Raw genomic sequence first — 6,927 nt, forward strand, 5'->3', positions numbered from 1 at the left:
GTCAGGCAAGAAATACGTGTGTGATGATTTGGAGCAATAATTTTGGGCAATACGGTGAATGTAGAATATGGCAGAGTCTAAAGAAATCGAGCTTTTATGTGATAAATGTCACTTTAATCAAGATGTTGCGGGGAATAAGACAGAGAGATCTTAGTAAACGAGCACGAGGGATAGCAACCAAAACTTGTTTGGAGAAAAGGCAGATGTTCACCGATGCAACAGCCAGATAAAGAGGTATATTTATGTGCAGTTTATATGGTAGCTTTGAATGGAGGACTCATCATGGTTTGATCGTTTCATTTTCAAAGTGAATTACAAAGACCAAAAGACTATACATGTTTCCAACGATCCTCTGTCAAAACTGTGACCAAACGGTATGGGATTAGAGGATGGATCGATCGAGTTTGAATTTCTACTGATGTATATGGAAAGACAAACCTATTTGACTGTAATGTCTATGGTTTGTGCTGTGCTGTGCTGTGCTATGCTAGTTTTTGAACTTGTATTGCTGTTTAAATTATGCAGATATATGTTTGCGACTTTTGTGATGCTCGTGCTGAGCAGAATCCTTTTATTAGTCGTTTTCTTCATTGTAAATCTGGTTTCATTGAGTATAAAAATATGTATTGCTTTTGCCATTCATGATGCCTTGCCGCTATTTAAAATGTCGTGATTTTGTTCAAAATTGTTGCGATACGCTCATTTGATTAATAAACTTGTAGATATGAATGAATTAATAAGTGAAGGTGCTAAGAATGGCTAAAACTAAAACGGGGCCATTCTATTAAATTTAATTTGAGTTTCATAACGTCATTCAAACAAAAGGCAAAGGTAGGGGGAGGAAACACAATTGAAGATCAACTCCTGCCATCTTTTGCGTGAACCATGTATAAAAACGATTATGCCATCTTATCAGAAGGATTTTGAGAGATATAGTGACAGATGTGAATGTGGCAGAAGATAATGGATGAAAAAGCTGATTATATTATGTCACCTTATCCGAAGGATTTTGATAGATATAGTGGTAGAAATGAAGGTGACGAGATAATGGAGGAAAAAGTTAATTGGGTTTTTAAACAATTCAATGATAAAATGTCGTTCGACATTATGTCAACCTATCTGACATTGCAGCATGATTGATATTTAAAAAAAAAGCCCGTTCTATCGTATCATAAGCTTTATTTATTTCAAGCTTTAGAGCTTTTCTGCTCGTAGTGTGAAGACACTCAAAAGCTCTAATGATATTGTGCAGGATCAGTCCACCCAGTAAAAATGCACTCTGATTTCTCAAAAAGTGATGAAAATACCTTTTCAATCGATTAGGTACCACTTTACATATTTATTGAAAGGGTTTTTGTATGAACTTAATGTTTTATTTATTTTTTGTATGAAAACTAGATAGAGATATGATAAAGGCCATTGAAGTGATGCTTTTATGAGAAACCTGAAAAAAATTAATGAAAGCGAATAACGAATACAACGATGCAATCCTCAAATATAAGTGGGTGAAGGACTTATTTGACCTAATCGTATCACATAATCCTTTATAAGGCATTCTAAGACAATTTCCTACCCTACACAAAACAATTGAAAAGCATCTCCAACTATTCCACCAAAAGTTGGTACCACATGAATAGTATTTAATCATTTTCTTCATTTTTTTCATTCTTAACAATTTATTTTTTTGAAAAACTATTTATTTATTTTACAACTACCTATATTACTAAATAAATAATTACGTTAAATCAATGAAAATATTGAATTCATTATTAAATTCAAAAAATGTAGTACAACTAATAGAAAATCCCACAACAAAGAAAATATTTAAGCATGTTATTAAAAAGTTGTGCAATACGTTTCAAATTTCGATATCATTATATTACAAATTTGAACTAGTATTGTAATTTAATTCTTGAAATTCATATATTCATCCCACAAATATGATCAATTAATGCATTTTGAAGTGCAATGTGAGCCTAGTGATTCTTAATTTTTCTCTATTACGATCAAGGAATTCTTGAAAGCGATCATATCTATTACATTTCAAAAATTCTTGAGTACTTTCCATTTTAATTTATTCCTTAAATATTATTGATTAAATGATTAATATTTATTACAAATAATAATAATAATAATAATAATGTGTTGCATAACAAAAATGGACACAAATACCCTTGACAAAATTTTGTGCAAAGTTGAAGAGAAGGGGAAAAAGTTATTTAACAATATGGTGCAACGCTATTTATTTGCACCAAAATGGTGCAATGGGTTGGAGTGCAATTTGGAGAATCTTGATGCAATGAGCATGGTTGGAGAGCTATTTGTTATATTTTTCTCTCCATTGGTTGTCAATTAATAAAATTACTTGATTCCTCTGCCAACCTCTTCTTGCTTTAATCTTATTTTTACTTATGTGATCAATACTTCATATATTGCTATACTTGCCTTTCCATAATCAACAAGTGGTATCAGAGCTATTAATTGTGATTTTTTTTTTTTAGGTTTTTTGTTATTGATGGCAACTATGAAATATGAAATTTCACTTTTGGATCACAATACAAAATTTTTATTGTGGCAAGTAAAGATGCGAGTTTTATTGGCGTAAATAAATTTAGGTGGTGTGTTGTTGGGACTTGACAATATTCCCACAACTTGGACGATAGAAAAGGAACAACGGAAGGATCGGAAGGCACTTTTGTAGATTTGTCTTCATCTATCTAACAACATTCTTTAGGATGTTTTAAAGGAGAAGACAACTGCTACATTATGGTTGAAGTTGGAACAATTGTGCATGACCAAAAGTTTGACAAGAAGACAGCTACAACTTTCATGTTTTGAGAGACAACTGTTGCATTATGGTCGAAATCGGGCTTGTAGTTGTTGCAGGTGCACTGTTGATGTTCTGGAACATCCCTAGCCTGCAATTCTAATACGCGGATTTTACGCAGTTTATTATCAAAAGTTTCCAAGTCAATTGCATGAAATTTCCAGCTGAAAACACCATTTTCCAAGTTGTATTAGTACTCTATTTTATTTTTAATATTTTCCTTAATCGGCCAGATCTATATACCGTTATATTAGGATAATATTTTAAGAGACTTGGTAGGTTTCAACGACAAAAAAAAAAAGGTAAAAAGGGAGACACACACCCCTTTTCATCCCTTTCTATTTTCTTCTTCAATTTTTATCCATGCTCATGTGTAGCTAAATTTTTATAATTGGTCGAAGAAAACTGGAGCCTCGAAATCAATAAAACTATGAGATCTGAATTGTTTTCATCGTTCAATGTATGTTGAGTATCAAATCGATAATTATTTGATCTGTCTAACTCAGAAAGCAACTAAGATTTGATGGTTTGCTATGTCGGAAATTATTAAATCTTGGAAAGAATGCTCGACTAAATTAAATACAACAATTTGTGCTTGTGTTGTTTAGTATCATCGATCTATCTAATTTTTAATTCTGCTACCAGATTAAACCTTTCGTGCTTGTCTTGGGTTGTTTAATAGTAGGGTTAATTGGATTGCCTATTTTCTAATTAACTACGACTAAGGAGAGATATAAAGATAGTTCCAATGGTGAATGCTCAAAGGATGAATTGATATATGCTTGCATTGATGAGCAGTGTAAAATTCCGATATTGGATGTAGACTTAGACCAAGGTTTGTTCTTTTAATTGATTTTGATTCTTTAATTTGAACAATTTGTTAGTTGTTTTCTTTAAAATTGTTTTCGTTATACGTAAACCCCCAATCCTTGTTCACTAGCATAAAATTAGGCTAGTCACCGTTTGAGGGAACGATCCTTACTCGCACCGATACATATATTTTTAGGAGTGTAGGTTTTGTTTCTGGTTTCTTATGACAGCACACTAAGGACAAATTACTTTAACAGTTGAGTTAGGCGTAAAGCCAGTTACCTGCACATATAATAAGATCCTAGGGAGCCTTGTCCTGAAGCTATTGAAAGCACTAATGTCCGTTCATTACCAGAGAATAAAATTTGAAACCCAAAAAGAATAGCCACTGTTAAAGGTAACCAAGTAGTTATAAATGAATATTATCTTAATTCTTTAAGAAAAGTAGCCCTAAGGGCCTCACTGATTTATATCACATTGATGATATAAAGCAATGACATGATTGAAAATCCTTGTTTATGAAAGTTAGTATCAAATACTGTGAAAGGTAAGTTCAAAAACTTGCCAGTAAAAATCACTTTGCAAGTACTAGAGAAAGCATGGATACTGAATTGCTAAAGCAAGATAGACCTGAAAAAACGTCACATTAATGTAAGAAAAGGCGAGACTCTTTCCGCCTCGATTGATATTGTGATGAAAGGCAAGAATATTTTTGCCTTGATAAAAACTATGATTGAAGGTGAGACCCTTTCCACTGCAAATGAAATTATATTGAAAGATGATACTCATTCTGCCTTAAATGATATTTTGATGAAGTATTATTCTAGTGGTACCTAAAGGGGGTACCAAAGGGTGTCCATAATGGACACCCGGTGCCCCTCCAATAGGTGGGTGTAATGGACACCCTTCGGTACATGGTGCTGTACCACTAGAATAATCCTTTGATGAAAGCCGAGGTCTATTCTGCCAAAGCATGGGAATAAAATGTCATCTCCAAGTGTCAAATATTAAAGGGTAAGTCCAAATTCACCCTTTCAAAAGTATGATATCATGACAAGTATTATTACCGCGCGCAAATTGTTTGTATTTCGATAAGTTATGAAAAAAGTCATAATTGCTAGCTTTATTGTATTTCAGTTGTAATGAACATTGAAAGAAAATATACGTTGCAAATAACGTTACGAAATTAAATGCATTTACGCAAAGCATGGCCAAATGTTAAAGATGAAATAATGTCAGTTTAAATAAATAAATATAACGAAAAATAGTAATAATGAGGCAAAAAGTACAAAGGAAATACCATTGCTACAAGGAAGTGAGGTAAATTAAAATATGTTCCTTAGATCAGCCAGAGGCTAAAAAATTCTAAAAAGACTTATTCTACGAAATGGCTTGATAATCATGTCCTAACGGAACACTCGATCAGGAGGAGGGGGAAAAGTAATAAGATCATTTCATTATTCGCGCCGTCAAGATCCTTAGCAATAAGAAATTGTTCAACTCTTGCCAATTGTCGCTCTTCCTTAAGCTTGGAAATCTCACACTCAACCTTCTGAGCATAAGCTTGACGGTTTGATTTGTTCGAAAAATGAGTGAATTGGCTCACTTTTGGCACAATTTTTGGTGGGACCAGTTGGTCCAATTTGGAATATCAAAGTTGATATGTATTCTCCTTTAAAACATTGAAGTCAAGTATTTATTTGTCAAAAATGAAGCTCGGGTGAATGAGAAATTGGAGTCTAAAGTGGACCATTGAAAATGGTCTATGTTGGTGGAAAAACTTTGTCCTACATAGGAAAAACATGGAAACCAAAACCACTTTATATATGGCTATGCATTGAAATGGTATGATCATGTGTAGCATAGAGGCTCTCTCCATGCGCGCGGGCAGGAGGGGTGCAAATCACGGACAGAAATAGTTTTCGGACCTTGAACTTGAGTACGGACGCGACCTGGGCACACGAATGACGGAGCAAAAACTGGCCAGTTTGGATTGTCCGCGTTTTGCAATTTTTTTGTGATTTTTCCAAATGACTTTTGAGTGTCTGAAACTAACTCTAATGGTCGAAACCGAAGTGTAACTCCAAAAACTGCAATGGTTAATGCAGAAAGCTAATGGTCAGATTCAGTCTATATTCACTCAATTTCCAGCAGTTCATACACTGAAATTTTCGTCTGCAATTTCCAGCCTATTTTCTGTCTCATTCCAGTAAAGTGATATTGTTCGAACACTCGCCCAGTTTGCTGGAGTAGAATCGCGGTGCTTGAATTCTGCTGGTTATCGTTGTATCCTGGGAGACAGAGCTCGAACTAAACCTCTAGCACCACGGTGAGGGGGCAACTTTGTCTTAAGGAAACTGTGTTTACACAGGCCTCGGGTTGAAATTATATAAGCTATTTATTTAGTTTGCAATTTTGTAGATTTATTTAATTTGCAACGTACTTGAAATTTATGTTAGAAGTAGATAAATAAAATAAAACTGTTTTTTCTAATTCATTATATATGTGAAAAATAGATTTTACATATACGGTATTTCTATTTGTAAGTGAAAAAATTTGTGTTATTTTAGTTAGTGTATGAATAAAAACATTTTATGCAAATTTTTGTGCAAATACGGTGAGCTTCGCCTGCAAATACAGTAAACTGTCATATACGGTGAGTTACACTGTCAAATACGATGAGATGCAAATACGGTGAGTTGCATTGTCAAATACGGTGAGTTGCACTGCCAAATAGATAAATAAAATAAATTGTTTTTTCTAATTCATTATATGTGTGAAAAATAGATTTCATATATACGGTATTTCCATTTGTAAGTGAAAAAAATTTGTGTTATTTTAGTTAGTGTATTAATAAAAACACCTTATGCAAATTTTTGTGCAAATATGGTGAGCTTTGTCTATAAATACAGTATATTGTCATATATGGTGATTTACACTGTCAAATACGGTGAGATGCAAACACGATAAGTTGCACTGTCAAATACGGTAAGTTGCACTACCAAATACGGTAAGCAATTGCCAAATATGGTAAGTGTGAATCCGGTGTCTAAAACATAAAAACAATATATGAGAGCCCGATTCCACTCCATACACTACCGATTAAATATAACAACATGATTTAGTCTACTTCAAGTCCTTGGAAAGCTTCCTAATATTGGCCAAAACATAGCCTCCTTATTAGCATAAGTCTTGGCACTGTTGCACATGTCTTTATCTTCAAGCTTCTCATTCTCGACATTCTCTAGCTTTCCCTGAAGAATGTCACACCTTTTCACCAATGACTAGAG

This window comes from Olea europaea, chromosome 3 (genome assembly GCF_002742605.1).
Source record: "Olea europaea var. sylvestris chromosome 3, O_europaea_v1, whole genome shotgun sequence".
NCBI classification, from domain to species: domain Eukaryota; kingdom Viridiplantae; phylum Streptophyta; class Magnoliopsida; order Lamiales; family Oleaceae; genus Olea; species Olea europaea.